Source organism: Urocitellus parryii, chromosome X (genome assembly GCF_045843805.1).
Source record: "Urocitellus parryii isolate mUroPar1 chromosome X, mUroPar1.hap1, whole genome shotgun sequence".
NCBI lineage: Eukaryota > Metazoa > Chordata > Mammalia > Rodentia > Sciuridae > Urocitellus > Urocitellus parryii.
In genome coordinates this window covers 50,093,862-50,113,388 of record NC_135547.1, presented here as the reverse complement: position 1 = coordinate 50,113,388, position 19,527 = coordinate 50,093,862, and positions in this window count along the sequence as shown.

Sequence of the window (19,527 nt, the reverse complement as noted above, 5' to 3'; positions counted from 1 at the left end):
TGAATGGTAGGAAGAATTCACTTACTCCTGTGAAAAGGTTTTAGTATTGACCTTTATGAAAGTCCTTCTGTTTGTAGAGTAGGTTTTTACAGAGAATGATCTGGTATTCAAAAGAGGTATTCTCTGATTCTCCTGTTAGGTCCTAAGGGGATCTTCTCAGATCCTTATTAAGAGAAACTAGTGTGGTTCCTGGCAAGGGGGGAGGGGTTACTGGGAAAGTGTGAAGGCCCTTTTATGACTGGGGCCCCTAGGAATTTCACATTTTCTGCTAGTCCAAAACTCAGCCTTCTGTAGTTTATCATAGATGCACATCAAGTAAGTGGTCCTACCAATTATGACTTCTAGCAGCTTTTGGTCCTTATGACCAAAAGCGTGAATGAACTGTTAAATGAACTTTTTTCTCCTATTTTAAGGTGGCATTTTGCCAGCAAACTCAATTTTTAATGGATGCAAGAAAAGTTCTTGATTTTCTGTTTGTCTCTTGTTTTCTTGTTGTAAAATGAGTTCTGACTTCTGACATCATTACATGTCAAAGCAGAAATTGGAAGTCTAGGTTCACTTCTAATATGATTTGTTTGTTGTCCCTTCTGATTCACAAAATCACTGCTATTCCTTTCTCCTTTTCATTTCTAACTATGCTAAGAAATCTTAATCATTTAGTGGTCAGTAAAAAATTGATTCTTTTACAGACACTTTATTAGCCACTCAAAATGAGACCAAAAAAAATTGGAGGTTTAGGGTAATTTACTTTGGGACAACTGACAGATTTACCTTAATGTTCTGGGGTGTTTTCTCTTTCTTTATTGATTTTAGATCACAGTTTATTTTCCTGTCTTAACTGTTGTCATATACCCAGAAATAAAAACTGGAATTGCAAATTATTGTTTTCCTCTAAAGAGTTCATATCTCTAATTCTAGATTAATATTTTTTTTTATTGGTCGTTCATAACATTACATAGTTCTTAATACATCATATTACACAGTTTGATTCACGTGGATTATGAACTCCCCCTTTTACCCCATATACAAATTGCTGTATCATATCAGTTTCCCTTCCATTGCTTGACATATTGCCTTTCTAGTGTCTGATGTATTCTGCTGTCTGTCCTATTCTCTACTATCCCCCCTCCCCTCCCCTCCCCTCCCCTCCCCTCCCCTTTTCTTTCCCTACCCCTTCTACTGTAAATCATTTCTTCCATTTGTATTATCTTGTCTTGCCCCTCCTTTCCTCTTATATGACATTTTGTATAACCCTGAGGATTGCCTTCCATTTCCATGCAATTTCCCTTCTCACTCCCTTTCCCTCCCACCTCTCATCCCTGTTTAATGTAAATCTTCTTCTCAAGCTCTTCGTCCCTACCCTGTCCTTGTTTACTCCCCTTATATCAAAGGAGTCATTTGGTATTTGTTTTTTAAAGATTGACTAGCTTCACTTAGCATAATCTGCTCTAATGCCATCCATTTTCCTCCAAATTCTATGATTTTGTCATTTTTTAATGCAGAATAATACTCCATAGTATATAAATGCCACATTTTTTTTATCCATTCATCTATTGAAGGGCATCTAGGCTGGTTCCACAGTCTTGCTATCGTGAATTGAGCTACTATGAACATCGATGTAGCAGTGTCCCTGTAGCATGCTCTTGTTAGGGCTTTAGGGAATAGACCGAGAAGGGGAATAGCTGGGTCGAATGGTGGTTCCATTCCCAGCTTTCAGAGAAATCTCCATACTGCTTTCCAAATTGGCTGCACCAATTTGCAGTCCCACCAGCAATGAACAAGAGTGCCCTTTTCCCCACATCCTCTCCAGCACTTATTGTTGTTTGACTTCCTAATGGCTGCCAGGCTTACTGGAGTGAGATGGTATCTTAGGGTAGTTTTGATTTGCATTTCTCTGACTGCTAGCGATGGTGAGCATTTTTTCATGTACTTATTGATTGATTGTATGTCCTCCTCTGAGAAGTGTCTGTTCAGGTCCTTGGCCCATTTATTGATTGGGTTATTTGTTATCTTATTGTCTAATTTTTTGAGTTCTTTGTATATTCTGGTTATTAGGGCTCTATCTGAAGTGTGTGGAGTAAAGATTTGTTCCCAGGATGTAGGCTCCCTGTTTATCTCTCTTATTGTTTCTTTTGCTGAGAAAAAACTTTTTAGTTTGAGTAAGTCCTATTTGTTGATTCTATTTGTTAACTCTAGCGCTATGGGTGTCCTATTGAGGAATTTGGAGCCCGACCCCACAGCATGTAGGTCGTAGCCAACTTTTTCTTCTATCAGATGCCATGTCTCTGATTTAATATCAAGCTCCTTGATCCATTTTGAGTTAACTTTTGTGCACGGCGAGAGATAGGGATTCAGATTCATTTTGGTGCAAATGGATTTCCAGTTTTCCCAGCACCATTTGTTGAAGATGCTATCTTTCCTCCATTGCATGCTTTTAGCCCCTTTATCAAAAATAAGATAGTTGTAGTTTTGTGGATTGGTTACTGTGTCCTCAATTCTGTACCATTGGTCCATCCGCCTGTTTTGGTACCAGTACCATGCTGTTTTTGTTACTATTGCTCTGTAGTATAGTTTGAAGTCTGGTATCGCTATACCGCCTGATTCACACTTCCTGCTTAGTATTGTTTTTGCTATTCTAGGTCTTTTATTATTCCATATGAATTTCATGATTCTTTTATCGATTTCTACAAGATATGCTGTTGGGATTTTGATTGGCATTGCATTGAACTTATATAGGACTTTTGGTAATATTGCCATTTTGATGATGTTAGTTCTGCCTATCCATGAGCAGGGTATATTTTTCCATCTTCTAAGGTCTTCTTCTATGTCTTTCTTTAGGGTTCTGTAATTTTCATTGTATAAATCTTTCACCTCTTTTGTTAGGTTGATTCCCAAGTATTTTATTTTTTGGGGGGATATTGTGAATGGAGTAGTTGTCCTCATTTCCGTTTCGGAGGATTTGTCGCTGATATACAGGAATGCCTTTGATTTATGCGTGTTGATCTTATATCCTGCCACTTTGCTGAATTCATTTATTAGCTCTAATAGCTTCTTTGTAGACCCTTTTGGGTCTGCTAGGTATAGAATCATATCATCTGCAAATAGTGATAATTTAAGTTCTTCTTTTCCTATTTTTATGCCTTTAATTTCTTTCGTCTGCCTTATTGCTCTGTCCAGTGTTTCGAGGACTATGTTGAACAGAAGTGGTGAGAGAGGGCATCCCTGTCTTGTACCAGATCTTAGAGGGAATGCCTTCAATTTTTCTCCATTCAGAATGATGCTGGCCTGTGGCTTATCATAGATTGCTTTTACAATGTTGAGGTATGATCCAGTTATCCCTAATATTTCTAGAGTTTTGAACATAAAGGGATGCTGTACTTTGTCGAAAGCTTTTTCTGCATCTATCGAGATGATCATATGGTTCTTATTTTTAAGTCTATTGATGTGGTGGATAACATTTATTGATTTCCGTATATTGAACCAGCCTTGCATCCCAGGGATGAATCCTACTTGATCATGGTGCACAAGTTTTTTGATATGTTTTTGTATCCGATTCGCCAGAATTTTATTGAGGATTTTTGCATCTATGTTCATTAGAGATATTGGTCTGTAGTTTTCTTTCTTTGAGGTGTCTTTGTCTGGTTTCGGAATCAGGGTGATGTTGGCCTCGTAGAATGAATTTGGAAGTTCTCCCTCTTTTTCTATTTCCTGAAATAGCTTGAAAAGTATTGGTGTTAGTTCCTCTTTAAAGGTTTTGTAAAACTCTGCTGTATACCCATCCGGTCCTGGGCTTTTCTTAGTTGGTAGTCTTTTGATGGTTTCTTCTATTTCCTCTATTGTTATTGGTCTGTTTAGGTTGTCTATATCCTCGTGGCTCAATCTGGGCAGATCATAAGACTCAAGGAATTTATCTATGCCTTCACTATCTTCTATTTTATTGGAGTATAAGGATTCAAAGTAATTTCTGATTATCTTCTGTATTTCTGTAGTGTCTGTTGTGATATTGCCTTTTTCATCCCGTATGCTAGTAATTTGGGTTCTCTCTCTTCTTCTCTTCGTTAGCATGGCTAAGGGTCTGTCAATTTTATTTATTTTTTCAAAGAACCAGCTTTTAGTTTTGTCAATTTTTTCAATTGTTTCTTTTGTTTCAATTTCATTAATTTCAGCTCTGATTTTAATTATTTCTTGCCTTCTACTTCTTTTGCTGTTGTTTTGCTCTTCTTTTTCTAGGATTTTGAGATGAAGTATGAGATCATTTATTTGTTGTTTTTTTCTTTTTTTGAGGAATGAACTCCAAGCAATGAATTTTCCTCTTAGAACTGCTTTCAATGTGTCCCAAAGATTCTGATATGTTGTGTCTGTGTTTTCATTTAACTCTAGGAATTTTTTAATTTCCTCCTTGATGTCTTCTAATACCCATTGATCACTCAGCAACCTATTGTTCATTCTCCAGGTGATGCTTGATTTTTCCTTTCTTCTTTCATCATTGATTTTCAGTTTCATTCCATTATGATCAGACAAGATGCATGGTATTATCTCTACCTCTTTGTATTGTCTAAGAGTTGCCCTGTGACATAGTATATGGTCTATTTTTGAGAAGGTTCCATGTGCTGCTGAGAAAAAAGTGTAGCAACTTGATGTTGGGTGGTATAGTCTATATATGTCAATTAAGTCTAGGTTGTTAATTGTGTTATTGAGTTCTATAGTTTCCTTATTTAACTTTTGTTTGGAAGATCTGTCCAGTGGTGAGAGAGGTGTGTTGAATTCTCCCATGATTATTGTATGGTGGTCTATTAGACTCTTGAACTTGAGAAGAGTTTGCTTGATGAACACGGCTGCACCATTATTTGGGGCATATATATTTATGATTGTTATGTCTTGTTGGTGTATGGTTCCCTTGAGCAGTATGAAGTGTCCTTCTTTATCCCTTTTGATTAGCTTTGGCTTGAAATCTATTTTATTAGATATGAGTATGGACACTCCTGCTTGTTTCCGTGGTCCATATGAGTGATATGATTTTTCCCAACCTTTCACCTTCAGTCTATGTACATCTTTTCCTATCAAATGCGTCTCCTGTAGACAGCATATTGTTGGGTCTTGTTTTGTGATCCATTCTACTAGCCTGTGTCTCTTAATTGGTGAGTTTAAGCCATTAACATTTAGGGTTATTATTGAGATATGGTTTGTTCTTCTATCCATATTTGTTTATTGATGTTACTAAACCTGATTTGTTATCCTCTTTGACTACTTTCCCCCCTTTACTGTCCAACCTCCCATTGTTGGTTATCAATGTTATTTTCCATTTCCTCTTCCTGTAATGTTTTGCCAAGGATTTTTTTGAAGAGATGGTTTTCTAGCTGCGAATTCTTTTAACTTTTGTTTATCATGGAAGGTTTTAATTTCATCTTCTAACCTGAAGCTTAATTTCGCCGGATACACGATTCTTGGTTGGAATCCATTTTCTTTAAGCGTTTGAAATATGTTATTCCAGGATCTTCTAGCTTTTAGAGTCTGTGTTGAGAGATCAGCTGTTATCCTGAATGGTTTACCCCTAAATGTAATCTGCTTCCTTTCCCTTGTAGCTTTTAAAATTCTCTCCTTATTCTGTATGTTGGACATCTTCATTATAATGTGTCTAGGTGTGGATCTCTTATGATTTTGCACATTCGGTGTCCTGTAGGCTTCTAGGATTTGGGATTCTGTCTCATTCTTCAAGTCTGGGAAGTTTTCTTGTATTATTTCACTGAATAGATTGCTTAATCCATTGGTTTGGAGCTCTGTGCCTTCCTGTATCCCAATGACTCTTAAGTTTGGTCTTTTGATATTATCCTATAGCTCTTGAATGTGCTGCTCATGGTTTCTTAGTAGACTTGCTGAGCTATCTATGTTCTTTTCAAGTTGAAATACTCTGTCTTCATTGTCTGATGTTCTCTCTTCTAAGTGATCCACTCTGCTGGTAATATTCTCAATTGAGTTTTTAAGTTGGTTTATTGTTTCCTGCATTTCTAGTATTTCTATTTGTTTGTTTTTTATTACCTCTATCTCCCTGTGAAATTGATCTTTTACTTCCTGGATTTGTTTGTCGATGTGATCTTTCATTGTCTGATTTTGCTGTCTCATGTCTTCCTTGAGACTCCAGATCATCTGAAGCATGTATGTCCTGAGCTCTCTATCTGACATTCCATCTGTTGCAGCTATTACCTCTTCTAAAGTTGAGTTGACCTGCATTGCCTGTGGTCCTTTCTTTCCTTGTCGTTTCATACCGCTGGCGTTTCTTTCTGCTTGGTGAAATTGTTGTGTCTTTGATATTTTCCCTCCATTTATTTATATTGCTCTTGTATAGTTGGAAAATCACTCTTGCAGGGCAGGTAGTGGTTGTGATCCTCCTCCAATTAGTGTGAACCATCTACCATGCTGGCAGGCCCTAGGTCTGCTTTGCTGGTCGGTCAAAGGTCCACCTACTCAGCAGGCGCCAGGGGCACCTGTGTCACTCCGTAGGTTGCTGGGCCTAACCTCCCGATGGGTTGCAGGTTCGCCTCGTTTGCAGGCTCTGGGGGAGGGGCCGGTTCCGCCCCTCAGCAGGCTTTGGGCCCGCTCTGCTGTTGTTCACATTCCCCCGCCTACCTGCAGACACTGGGGGAGGGGACAGGCCTAGCCCTCAGCTGTCCACCGGACCTGTCCTAGTGGGTCCGGTCTGCGTTCCCCGCAGGCGCGTGTATCTGCTGTCTCTTGGCTGGTTGCTGAGCCTGACCCGCCCGCCCGTGGCTTGCAGGTTCGCCTCGCTTGCAGGCACTGGGGGAGGGGCCGGTTCCGCCCCTCAGCAGGCTTTGGGCCCGCTCTGCTGTTGTTCACAGTCCCCCACCTACCTGCAGACACTGGGGGAGGGGACGGACCTGTCCTAGTGGGTCCGGTCTGCGTTCCCCGCAGGCGCGTGTATCTGCTGTCTCTTGGCTAGTTGCTGGGCCTGACCCGCCCGCCCGTGGCTTGCAGGTTCGCCTTGCTTGCAGGCACTGTGGGAGGGGCCGGTTCCGCCCCTCAGCAGGCTTTGGGCCCGCTCTGCTCTTGTTCACAGTCCCCCGCCTACCTGCAGACACTGGGGGAGGGGACGGGCCTAGCCCTCAGCCGTCCACTGGACCTGTCCTAGTGGGTCCGGTCCGCATTCCCTGCAGGCGCGTGTATCTGCTGTCACTTGGCTGGTTGCTGGTCCTGACCCCCTAGATTAATATTTTAATCATCCATTCTGGAGAAATAATTGAGGGGTATTTTTGGAATGCAAAAATATTTGTAAACTTGATAAATACTGTAACAATAAATTCATTATTATTTGTAAACAATTGATACTTTTCAAGCATAAATTACCAGAGTAGCAAGAATTAGGTTATTTTAATAATCACAATATTTGTGTTAAAGCATTTCATTTCTTCATATGTATAAATCTTCATAAGATAATTAAATAATGTTAAAGCAGAAACATAAGAAATTTTAAAATATAGAAAAGAACACAAACAATAAGCATAAACCAAGTATATAGTTCTCATATACATTCTAGAATATTTTATACGTTTATCCTCTCTTCTTGTGGTATAATCTAGTGCTGTACCAGCAACAATTTTACTATTATTGGAAAGATTTCTGCCATATATATGTGAGCTAAGCCAAGTCCTGAATTATATATTGTTCTTTCTTAAAGGAACCTGACAGGGAAACCAATTTTTTTTTCCAGAAAGATTGTTTAAAGAGAAATATCATAGTTTGCCAAGATGAAGGGACAGAGTATTCCAAGGTTAACTAAATTATTGCTTTCCAGTAGATGTCTATAGTATTGATTGCTGAGGTGGGAGGTACTTAATAAAATGTTTAATTATTGTCAAATAAAAAACAAATTAAAACTCCGGTAAGGATAGATTTTATTCAAAAAGAAAATTGCATAAAAATAAGGGGGACTATTACAGTAATAAGGTGAAAAATTTCCAAGCCTCAACCTTCTCAAACGTCAAACATAAAGGGCTTTTCTTTCATAGGGAGGAGTAAACAAAGGTAGAGATAAACTGAGGTGAGATTGTGGAAAAAACAGTTGGTTCATAGTTCATCAGGCAATCTTTTTTCTATGGTCAGTATCTTGGGAGGAACTGTTAAAGAGAGACTGGCTGCTCCACATTTAGATGCTGGTTCAGACTGAGTGTGGGCCAAAGTTCAGATGCTTCACAGGAGAAAACAAACTGAACTAAAATTTGGTCAAGTCAATTTAGTGAGTTTTTGTACAGATTGGCCAGTGGAGAGATACAGTTTACCTAATCAGTTGTGACACAAGTAATAGAAATTTGGAGAATCTGTATTTGCCCTTCAAAGGTAACAAAAGGAGTCATATGCTATTCTGTTTTTCAGAAGTATATTCTCTATGTAAACTTGAAACTTGTCGGTATTTTTTTTTTTCCAAGCTGCCACTGGTGTAGTAAAAGGATCCACATTTGGTAATACATTTCTTGGGAAGAATTCTTGGAGTAATTTATTCCTGTAAGGTTCTTCTCATTGTTTCTTTTCATAATGTGAATCTCATTGAATATCAAATTAACAAATACATTGTCCATTGCTTCTCTGAACTGATCCATTTTTAGAAGAAGCAATATAATATTCTAGAATTCCTCTTTAAAGAAAAGGCCAGATTTCTTATGATATACAAATCTTTTCAGGATATTTTTTAACAGAAGAATAAAAAATATTTTGCCATAAATAGCAAATTCTATTAAATAAACAAAATACCACGGACTTGAAAACAATACCACCCCATTTTGTGATTCATAATTTATGATAGAGACTTAGGGAAAGTGAGGTTCTGGATTAACAAGCCTCATTTTTATTTCCAACAAGATATAGAACTTTGGCAAAATATGTAAAAGGAAAATGCATATTGTTTAGCAGTTCTTTCCTTTCTGCATAATTTACACTATATAATTTGAACATGATCTTAGGATAAAACATTAGCACTTGATCTCTATCATAATTTTATTTCTGCTTGTTTTAATAACTTAGTCTTCAACCTGTCCTCAGTGTAGAGCATAAAGAATGTCTGTATATTATAGTTTGTGCTGTGTTAACCTTGCCCTGGCAGTAAACTTCTTAAGTCCATAGTTTAAGAGAGACAGGCCTAAGCCTGAGCTGTAAGCATGTAGCTCTAAGAACATGCAATTTTACTTTACTCTAAGCACATGTGATTTTATTTTCAGTTTTCAGATGTGCTGTCACACATGCATTGGTTTGAATTCTGCACAGCTTTTGTGTTGATTGCTACCATTCATGTGATAATGAATTTTCTCTTTATAAATGACTGATCTGGTTGTCTAGATTTTATGAATCCTCTCCATTGATTCTCATGTTAAATTATCTTACCACATGCTCAGCAGAGTGGGAACAAATGATTAATTTGGTACATATTCAATGTACTGAATAGTCCAATAGTGTATGTCATATAAGGTTTTGTTTTTCTACTTTCTGTCCTATAAACATGGTTGTGTTGTTTGAGACAGATTTTGGTGACCTGGAATACAAGCATAGTATTTTGTAATATAAAATCTTTATAGATCAGACAGTGTTTTGGTGTATGTTAAATAATTTTATAAAGTATTCTTCCAAAATATTTATGGACAAAATTTTGGTGTAAATAAGCACCAGATTAGTACTCTTTTTTTGTTGTATCAGTGGCTATGGACATTAAAAAGTGAGTTGCAAAGTGGAGATTTCTTTAAAAGAAAACCTTGCCAAGTGAGTAGAGCATACCTGTAATCTCAATGACTCAGGATATTGAGGCAGGAGAATAATGAGTTCAAAGTCAGCTTCTGCAACTCAGTGAGACCCCGTCTTTAAATAAAATACGAAATAGGGCTGGGGATGTGGCTCAGTGGTCAATTGCCTCTGAATTCAATCACCCATGAAAAAAAGAAAGTATAATGATAAAACTATGAACTTCCTGAAAAGATTAAGGTATCTTACATCATTTATTCTGTTCTTGTTTACATGTGCTCTAATGTGTTACTTGCTTGCAAGTCATTCCATAAATTAGTTGCAGTAAAATTTAGTGTTCAAAGTAAATAAAACAATTAATTTTTACTTCTGATAGCCACAATGTGACTATGATTATTTCACTTAATTAATTGTTTTTATAATAAAATTTAATTTGTGATTTATCTTATTTTTTTCCAGAATAGAAATTGCCACCTAACTTTGCTTAGAATCCTTGTAAGTCAACATCTTTCAAAACCAAAATTTATGTTGGTTCATGTAAAATATGATGAGATTGGAAAGAGTGCCACAATGAAATTGGTTCCACCATAATTCACTTTAATGTAATCCAGACATTATTTTGCCACATGCTCTTCTTTTATCTTTTAAATTCTATAGTAAAGTAGTAGAGAAAATTATAACAGATCAAGGATGTGGAACATTTTAGCAACAGCATAATTGTGCTTATAATATCATAAAACACTAATTACTGCAGAAATTTCACTAATTTTAAACTCTTATTCTATGATGGGGATATTCCATTCACTAAAATAAGGCCTGATATATGATTTAGTTATAACTAAGTAAATTTCAGTGATCAGAATCATGATGGATGCCTTCAGTATTCTTGTCCACATCTCAGGGATCAAGTTGCTTATAAAGGTTTGGGTCTTAATATATCCTATAGATTAGTGTTCTATCTGATGTGCATGAGGTAAAAATTTGCTCCCATTTTGTAGTCTCTCTATTCACCTCACTGATTGTTTCCTTTGCTGAGAAGAGTTTTTTAGTTTGAATCCCTCCCATTTATTGATTCTTGATTTTATTTCTTGCAATTTAGGAGTCTTATTAAGGAAGTCAAGGCCTAGTCCGACATGATGAAGATTTGGCCTACTTTTTCTTCTATTAGGCACAGAGTCTCTGGTTAATTCCTAGGTCTTTGAGCCACTTGAATTGACTTTTTTGTATGTCAAGAGATAGAGGGTTAATTTCATTTTGCTGCATATATATTTCCAGTTTTCCCAGCACCATTTGTTGAGGAGGTTATCTTTTCCCCAATACATGTTTTTGGCACCTTTGTATAGTATGAGATAAATGCATTTATGTCAGTTTATCTCTGTACCATTGGTCTATAAATCTATTTTGGTGCCTGTACCATGCTGTTTTTGTTACTATTGCTCTGAAGTAGAGTTTAAGGTCTGGTATAGTGATGCCACCTGCTTCACTCTCTCTGCTAAGTATTGGTTTGGCTATTCTGGGTCTCTTATTTTTCCAGATGAATTTCATGATTGCTTTTTATATTTCTATGAGGAAGATCACTGAGATTTTGTTTGGAATTGCATTAAGTCTGTATAGTGCTTTTGGCAGTACGGTCATTTTCACAACTCAAAAATCTTAACCCCCCAAAATACCCAAACAACCCAATCAGTAAATGGGCCAAAGAACTGTGCAGATACTTCTCAGAAGATGATATACAATCAATCAACAAATCTATGAAAAACTGTCCAACATCTCTAGCAATTTGAGAGATGCAAATAAAAACTACTCTAAGATTTCTAAGTCAGAATGACAGCTATTAAGAATACAAACAACAATAAGTGTTGGCAAGGATGTAGGGAAAAAAAAGGTACATTCATACATTGCTGGTGGGACTGGTGCAACCAATATGGAAAAGAGTATGGAGACCAAATTGGTGCAACCGATATGGAAAGCAGTATGGAGATTCCTTGGAAAACTTGAAATGGAACCACCATTAACCCAGTTATCCCACTTCTCAGTTTATACCAAAAGGACTTAAAAACAGCATATTGGAGTGACACAGCCATGTCAATGTTTATAGCAGCACAATCCACAAGAGCTAAATTGTGGAACCAGCTTAGATGCCCTTCAGTAGATGAATGGATAATGAAACTGTGGTATATATACAAAATGGAATATTACTCAGCATTAAAAGATAATGAAATCACAACATTTGCAGGTAAATGGATGGAATTGGAGAACATGATGCTAAGTGAAGCAAGACAATGCCCCCAAACCAAAGGCCACATGTTTTATCTGGATGTTGATCCATTATGGGGTTGGGGGAGAGAGCATGGTGGAAGTGGAGAAATTTTAGATAGGGCAAAGGGAAGGAAGGGGAATGAGGGGGGATGGGGGTAGGAAAGATGGTGGAATGAGATGGACATCATTACCCTAAGTACATGTATGAAGACACAAATGGTGTGACTCTACTTTGTGAACAACCAGAGATATGAATAATTGTGCTCTTTATGTATATTATGAATTGAAATGTATTCTGCTCTCATGTATAACAAATTAGAATAAATTAACAAATTTAAAATAAAATAAAATAGGTAAAATATCTAAAAAAAATAAAAATTGGATCTTGTCATTAGAATGTAATATCAAGTGGTAAGTTGAATTTCTTTCTAATCCATGATGTAAATTTAGTTTATTTTTATTAGCCAACTATAAAACTGTTTTTCTTCTCTTCCAAATCTTATATAAAATAAGGTAGAGACCACTGAATTTGCAAGTAATTAAAAAGATAATATTAAGAAGCAATCAGTAAAATATCTCTGCTCTTTTACAGCAACTCGGGTATAATTAGTTAACTTACTCAACTACGATTCACACTTAATAAAATGCAATTAATACAATAGGAACCCATGATAGTGTATTTTTGCTCCCAGTTGGCATAAATGTCTCACAAAGTCTTCTAAAAATATATACTTAAAAATTTAGATAATATAGAAACAAATAACATAAATACTTTGGGGAGAAAATGTTTAGTTTCGAGAAGGTAATAGACTCAGAACTGAAAATTATCTATTTATACAGAGAATATTTGACCACAGTAATAATATAATTTCTTATAAAAAGAGTAAAAGAAGTCTATTTTCTTATATATGTATTGATGTTCTAGTAAATTTTGCCAAAATACTTAATCTTTCATCACATTTTTTACTGTCAAGATCCCATCTCTGTGGGTAATTGGAGCTTGTTGATGGTGGACAAATAATACTTACGTTTATGATAGATCAGTGTAAGTTTTTATAATCCTGTAAACTCATTCTCTGGTTTTGTATCAAGCTATTCATAGTCATATGCCATAATACATATTTGCAAAAACATTGTCCATAATATACCTCAGAATATTCCAAGGTGGAAATAGAGACAATAGAAGAGAATTTAAAAAAGGTTATACATGCACATTAAAATTATAGCATTGAAGAGTTAATTCATGGATGTCCTTTTGCTCTTTTATCTTCTGTTATTTATTGCTCTTTTCTCTGATTTTTTCCCTAAAGACTTTGATTTGAAACTAGAGACTTTTACCATACCCACACATTTATCACCTTCTTTTCCTTTTCACCTTATACAAATTATGAAATCCATAGAAAAGGAATGGACAGTTTAATCTTTTCCACAACACAGGAAACCAGGAAGTCAATAAGTTTATCTTTATTGATGAAACATTTTAAAGATATTATTTTAGTTGTTGGTGGACCGTTATTTTTCTATTTATTTATATGTGATGCTAAGAATTGAACCCAGTGCCTTACACATGAGATGCAATTCCTTTACCAATGAGCTTCAACCCCAGCCCTTGTTGAAACTCTTGAAGCACAGAGGTTTGATTATATGTCTGTGGTTACAGAACTGTTAGGTAACAACTTATTCTGCAATTTAAACACTCCCCTTTGTGTAGCTCTACCTTGAATGTAGATCAGAAAATGCAAAAAAAAAAAAAAACTAAGCAGAATAAAGATAATATTAAATGTCATTGTGGCTCAGGTATTTAAGGCAGCAAACATATAGAAAGTAAACTGATGAGAAAATGCAAAATAATGTAAAACATTAAAATGAAGAGAACCTTAGAAATAACAACTGAAGAAATATATTTTATTTCTTATTTTCTGGCTTCAATATATACTATTCATTTAAAATAAATAGTGGTAAAATAAGTGAGATATGATTAGCTGCTGTTTCCCCGATATATATAACTGATATATTTGATTCTCATATACACATAATATTTACTGTTAAAAACTTAGGATTTATTAGGTTGTTGTATCTCAATGTTTTAGAATGTATAAGTAGTATTATTTAAGATAATAGAAAAGAAACCATTACACACATTTTTTTTGTCAGGTTTCATAGTGGATGGTTAATGATAGAAATGTAGCAGTATGAACGATCAAAATGCCTTGAGTTTTTAGAATCTTACAAGTAAATGATCCTTTTCTAATAAGAAGTGACTCATAGTCCCAACTTCAATAATTATTACCTTTATGACCATCACAGAGATTACACGCATTTAGCTAAATTCAAAGAGGTTTTTTTTTCCTTAAAATGAAATAGGCAAAAGCCCCCACTGACCCACTTACTGAAGTGTGGGAAGCCCATGAGGCCAGTCAAGCATGTAGAGATTTGTGTTAAAGACTTATGTGACCACTGGGAGCCATCGTGGGATTAGTTTAGCATGGATTTTGTGAGCAATTTATTCAAGAACTTATTCTCATTCACACAAGACTGCTTAAAAAGACATCTTTTATTCTCTGGAATGAAAAGGTGAGTAGCACGTGAATGCCATTTGCAGCTAAAGTAATCTGTACCCTCAAAATCCCCTATATCCTAGCATTTGATTAATATGGGGAAAAATAAAAGAGCATTTGCATAGACAGAGACTGTTTTAGAATAGTGGAGGAAACTGGGTCATTCCTGGTCTAATTTAACTTTTATCTACTTTACAAATTGTTTTTCTTCACTTGTAAATTTTTGCTAAAAACCACAAAACATACTTTACTAGTAGTTTACCTTTTGAAAACACTAAAGTTCATGTAGCAAATCAACATATTCTTTCTCAAATAGAAATATACTTCGAGATGGCTTAATTTTAGGGCATATATTTCTCTATAGTATTTTTCCCAGACTCTTTTTGCTAACTAATTGTATGCATATTCTCAGTGTCAGATATGACTACTTTCATTAATAACAAGTATGAAAGAGGAAAAATAGCTGAGCTTGATGGTGTTCACCTGTAATCCCAGTGACTCATGAGGCTGAGTTATTAAGATTGTGATTTCAAATCCAGTCTCAGCAACTTAGCAAAGCTCTATCCAACTTTGTGAGACCCTGCCTCAAAAGAAAACAAATAAAAAATGTTAAGGATAGGGATATGCTCAGTCTTTAAGCACTGCTGACCAAAAAAAAAAAAGGAGAGAGAGAGAGAGATATGAAAAATTGATTACATCTTGAGTCCAACTTGTTTGCATAATTTCTTGCTTAATTGTATTGTTACTATTCAGAATTTTATTTAATAATTTATTGTGCATCCACACTGTGTTGATATGAACTGGAATTCCAAGATGAGTCAGGCATTTCATTTTAAACTCAAAATATTCTAAGAGAAAATCATACGTGATTTAAGTATAGTGTGATAAAATCAATGTTTTGCCTCCACTTACCCATCCCTCCACTCTGACTCTCAGTCTCCATCTTCTACACTACTGATCTTCCCTATATCTTTATGATAACCTATCATTTCCTCTTTCTTTTTCTTTATTTTACTCTAGCTTCCACATTAAGTGAGAAAGCACTCAACCTTTGAGTTTCTGAGTCTGGCTTATTTCACTTAGCATGATTTTCTCCATTTCTATCAATTTACCAGAAAATGTCTTAATTTCATTATTCTTTATAGCTGAGTAGAACTCACTTGTGTATATATACCACAATTTCTTAATCTATTGACAGGCACTTGGGTGTGATTAAATGATTTTGCTATTGTGAATTGTGCTGCTATAAACATTGAGGTGGCTGTACTGCTATAGTATGTTGATTTTAGATCTTTGGGGTAGATATCAAGTTGTGGTATAGCTGGGTCATCTGATGGTTTCCTCCCTAGTTTTTCAAGTAATCGCTATACTACTTTCCAGAGTGGTTCCATTTGTCTGCAGTCCCACCAACAGTGTACAAGTGTAATTTTGCCCCCACAACCTCTACAAGCACTTATTATTGTTTGTATTATCGATCAGTGTATTATTAATCATTTGTATTATTGATCATTGCCATTCTGACTGGAGTAAGATGAATTCTTAGTGTAGTTTTGATTTGCATTTCCTGATTGCTAGAGATGTTGAACATTTTCTCATATATTTGTTGGTCATGTGTGTTTTCTTTTGAGAAGTTTCTGTTTAGTTCTTTTGTCCTTTTATTGATAGACATGAAGACCAATGAAACAGAATAGAAGACAAAGACAAATCCACATACCTACAGTCACCTGATGATACATTACAAAAGTGACAAAAAAACACCCTTTAAACAAATGGAGATGGAAAAACTTGGTGACTATATGTAGAAAAATAAAAATTTATACCTATGTCTCATACTGAATAAAACTATAATCAAAATGGATGAAAAACCTAAGAATTAGACCAGAAATATTTTACCTACTAGAAGAAAATACGGGGTCTAAAATCCAACATACTGACACAGGCAACAACTTCCTTAACAAAACTCCTAAAGTGTAATAAAGTTTATAAAAATCAATAAGTGGTATGGGAAAAGAAACAAGACCATGAAAAGAGAGCCTACATAATGTGTCAAAATCATGGCCAGCTGAGTAGGGTATTAACATCTAGAGTATATAAAGTACTCAAAAATCTTACACCAGAAAACCAAGCAACCCAATAAATAAGTGGGTAAAATGTAATATTTAATACCCAAAACAAAAAATAATAGCATGCTACAGGAAGGAATGGAAAATCTTTCTGAGCATGGAGAATTATATATACAAAGACACAGAAATATAAAAACACTTAAGAGTTCAGTATAGCATTCATGAAAAAAAAGTAGAATGAGAAGAGACTAAAAATTGGTCTGCATTTTAATACTTAGTGACTTTGCATTCTAAGTATTTTATAATTTATTAGGTATTTGTTAGCTCTCTGTCAGTAAATAAATTTATGGCAGACATCTCTATTTGAGAAATATTCTGCTGACTTTACAGGGTAGATACATGGAAGAGGTAAAAATCAAGGGGGTTGTGTGGGTACGCAAATAAACTGGTTTAGGAAGCTGATAATACTGTCCAATAAATATATATCATCAATACAAAGCTAGTGACATACATGAAGAAAAGTCAGAAACAAAAGTTATTTCAGAAACAGAGTTTGCCCACCTTTGATTATTTTTTCATGAGAAAGTCTGCTCTACCATAGTTGAAGAGTATCTTTGTATTTTTATTACTGGGGATAACAAAGTATAAAATCACACCATCACCATCATCATCATCATCATCATCATCATCATCACAGTATGTTCCCATTTGCATTTATTTATTCAATAAATATTTATTTATGAACAATTATGAGCCAAATGGATCATTCTCTTTTCTGTATATGCTCCAAATGACATATAGTAACCAATCAATGTGACCTCTTATATGAAAAACATTTCTCTAACTTTGCTATATCCATTATAGCAGAGACAACTGGAGAAGTTAAAATAAAGAACTGCAACTGAATACCTGTTTTAAACAGAATTGTTTTTGCATTTTCTTAGTCTCTAGTACAGTGACTGCAAGTATTTAGTGGCTATAAAAATAATTATGACTAATGTGATAAAATGCATAATGTAGGGTACCATCTTAAGAAATTAGATTCCATTGTGAATTGAACTGCTGTAAACACTGAGTTGGCTGCATCACTCTAAGGTGCTGATTTGAAGTCCTTTGGTATAGATAGTGGAGTGGGATAGTTGGTTCAAATGGTGGTTCCAGTCTAAGTTTTCCAAGGAATCTCCATACTGCTTTCCAAGGTGGTTACACCATTTTGCAATCTCACCAGCAATGAATCATGTACCTTTTCCTCCACATCGTTGCCAGCATTTATTTTTAAATTGTTGTTCAAATTCTTGATAATTGCCTTTCTGACTGGAGTGAGATGAAATCTTAGAGTAGTTTTGATTTTCATTAAACTTATTGCTAGAGATGTTGAACATTTTTTTTCAGAAATATGTTGTTCGATTGTATATCTTCTTCTGGGAAGTGTTTGCTCATTTCCTTAGCCCATTTATTGAATGGGTTATTTGTTTTTTTTATTTTTTTAAATTTTTTGGTGTTAAGGTTTTTGAGTTCTTTGTATATCCTGGAGATTAATGCTCTATCTGATGTGCATGTGTAAAAATTTGCTCCTATTCTGTAGGCTGTATCTTTACTTCAATAATTGTTTCTTTTTCTGAAAAGAAGCTTTTTCAGTTTGAATTTATCCCATTTATTGATTTTTGATTTAATTTCTTGCACTTTAGGAATCAGGTCCTAAAACAACATGAAGAAAATTTTGGCCTATTTTTTCTTCTATTAGGTGCAAAGCCTCTCATATAATTCCTACGTCCTTGGTCCACTATGAGATTTTATTTTTTTTTTCAGTGTGAGAGAATTTTTAATTATATTTTGCTGCATATGGATTTCCAATTTTTCCAGCACCATTTGTTGAAGAGGCTATTTTTTCTCCAATGTATGCTTTTGGCACCTTCATCTAGTATGAAATAGCTGTATTTATGTGGGTTTGTCTCCATGTCCTCTATTCTGTACCATTGGTCTACATGTCTGTTTTGGTGCCAGTACCATGCTGTTTTTGTTACTATAGCTCTGTAATATAGTTTAAAATCTGGTATTGTAATGCCTCCTGATTCACTCTTCTTGCTAAGGATTGCTTTGGCTATTCTGGGTCTCTTATTTTCCCAGATGAATTTCATGTTTGCTTTTTCTATTGCTATGAAGAATGTCATTGGGATTTTTATTGGAATTGCATTAAAGCTGTATAACACTTTTGGTAGTAGGTCATTTCAACAATATTAATTCTTCCTACCCAAGAACAATGTAGATATTTCCATCTTGTAAGGTCTTCTTTAATTTCTTTCTTCAGTGTTGTGTAGTTTTCATTGTAGAGGTCTTTCAACTCTTTTCTTAGGTTAATTCCAAAATATTTTATTTTTGAGGCTATTATAAATATAGTATTCCTAATTTCTCTTTGAGAAGATTTGTCACTGATGTACAGAAATGCATTTGATTTATGGTTTTTGGTTTTCTATCCTGTTACTTTGCTGAATTCATTTATTAGTCCTAGAAGTTTTCTGGTGGAGTTTTTTTTTGGATACTCTCAGTATAGAATCATGTCATTAGCAAATAGTGACAGTGTATTTCTTTTTTTCCTATTCATATCCTTCATATCCCTTTCATTTCTTATGTCTTTTTAATTGCTCTGGTTAGAGTTTCCAGGACTATGTTGAATAGAAGTGGTGAAAGAGGGCATCTGTGTCTTGTTCCAGTTTTTAGGGGGAATGCTTTCAATTTTTCTCTATTTAGAATGATATTGGCATTGGGCTTAGCATAGATAGTTTTTACAATGTTGAGATATGTTTCTATTATCCCTAGTTTTTCTATTGCTTTGAACAAAAGGGGGTGCTGTATTTTGTTGAATGCTTTTTTCTGAATTTATTGAGATGATCATGTGATATTTATGTTTA